This window comes from Olea europaea, unplaced genomic scaffold, assembly GCF_002742605.1.
Source record: "Olea europaea var. sylvestris unplaced genomic scaffold, O_europaea_v1 scaffold716, whole genome shotgun sequence".
NCBI lineage: Eukaryota > Viridiplantae > Streptophyta > Magnoliopsida > Lamiales > Oleaceae > Olea > Olea europaea.
Window position 1 is genome coordinate 531055 of NW_019265559.1, and position 2403 is coordinate 533457.

Genomic DNA, 2403 nt, shown 5'->3' on the forward strand with positions numbered 1-2403 from the left:
AACAACACCAAAATCACTTGTTAGCACTTCTAAAATACTCTCCAAGATAGCAAAATCATGAAATTAATGGCATAATATAATGAGGGTGAATCACTCATCAAACACCCCAAACTTAATCTTTTGCTTGTCCTCGAGCAAACACCAAAACCAATAAAAATAATTAATAGACACACAAGCACAACTAAGACAAACAAAATCACTTAAAATAAATTTCGCTAGATAGCTTGCCTTCATGTCTTAGGATTAAAGACATAACTTCGATTCCATGAATCACTTCAAAGCTATAATGCAAAAGCTAAATTCTCATATATTCAATGCAAAACGAGTGTGTGTGGGGAGAGAGAGTCAAGTGCAATGTTGTACAATAATAAGTTGACCCAATTCCCAACCTTAGAAGTCAAATTTTTCCTTACTTCGCTCGTGGGATTCACACACCCCCAAACTTATTTTCTTTTCTCTTTCCAAGGGTGTAACCTAAAGTTAAATTTTCAATATTAATTTCTTACACCACTCAAGTTTAATTAGATTTTATTGATTGTAATTCCACATGTCAACAAATGAGGGTCCTCCTTATTTTTCACTGCTTCAACCTTTAGGAATCAACCAAGTTACTAACCCCTTATCAAAGGTCTAATCCTCTAAAACAAGTGTTCGGGGCTTAATCAAGGCATTTGATATCTATTTTTTTCTCTTTTTATTTTTATTTTCTTCATATATATCTTTATTCTTTAATCACTCTTTGTGCGGACATCTCTCCCTAAAACTTTCTAAATGACCACTGTAGCGAGTTTTAGGCCGACGACTCCCAAATCAGATGACTTTAGGGCACCAGGTTTTAAACCCTTACAGGCTTAATCACTCGAGTCATAAATGTTACGAAGAGACGAATCACAATGAGATTATTAGAGTTGTCCTCATTGGGATCTTTTTTTTGCGGTGATTAGTGCAATGCCCTTTATTAAACACTTATCCTCGAAAATCGACCTCTAACTTAAGGTTTTCACCCAATTTTCATCCTATTAGTTTCAGACAGTCCACACAAAAACTAGCACACACAAAATCCACATTTATCTCCAAGTTTCCTTACAATAGCTTAATCTACCAAACATCCTATATTTGGTTCAAGGTATAATAATGTTTAAAGGTTGTTTGGGTTTAGCATCTAAGTTCTCTAATCAAACCTATAAATATGAATCAACCTACTCATGTACAATGCTACAATCAACTCACGTGCAAAAATAATTTTCGTTTCGCATGAATAAGCAAAAATCTAACTCAAACACATAACTCGTCCACAATTCATAAATCAACGCATACTCTCAATTACACATATCAATTCCGGTAAGGTTATCTAACATACATAAGTATGCAAAAACACGAAAAGAAATTTTTTTTTAATCAATGCATACAATTAAGAAATTAAAAACAAAACACACAAATAAAATAAAATAATTTTTTTAAATGCACACAATTCACACAATTAAAAAAAAAAAAGGCAATTCTAGACAATTTATAATATACTCCCCCCAAACTTAAACTAAACATTGTCTCCAATATTAAATTAAAAGAAAATGAGGAGGACTTTCCTAACTTGTCTGAATTGTCAATGATGATTTGTGCTCTGACGTTGAATTTGATGGACGCTTCTTCTAACTTTTACCCCCAAACTTGAGATTTTTCATGTTCTCCTCGTCAAAGTTGGTATGATTATTCTGCGGCGTCATGTTCTTGAAAAATCAAATTTAGATATTAAATACATGGAACAAGTGTTACTTAGCTCAAACATTAAATAACCAACTTGACTACTTATAAACCTAAGGGAAGATGGGATATGGCTGATGAATTCCTAAATAGAAATTATAAAATAACTGAAACTATCATATTAATCAAAAACAGAAAACGAAATAAAAATAAAAATAAAATAAAACGCTTGGGTTGCCTCCCAAGAAGCGCTTCTTTATAGTCATTAGCTTGACTTTGGCAATTACATCATGGAACTTTAAAGAAGGCTTTTGATGCCCGGTCCATTTTTCTTCTTTTGACTGTGCTCCACTCTTTGTTGTTTCTCCAGATCTCGTCGTTGTCCTTTTCAATGTAATAGGATCTTTTTAGGCCATCCGATTCAAACTTAACAATGTAGACTTCAACTTCTTCACCGAACTGAATCACAAAATCAATTTCTCTAACATCAATGAATTCGAACGAATTTATGTTGCTTTTATCTTCATTGATTTCTACATCTTCGTTTGGTTCCTTTGTGATCAAGCTGTCATTCACTTCAGGCTCTTCTACGATTGTTGAAATTTTTTCGAATTGACCGATTGATCCACATTCAAGATCCACAAGCAACGAGGAATCTTTCTTTTTAACCGTTTCGAGTGGATTGTATTTCCACATTTTCAA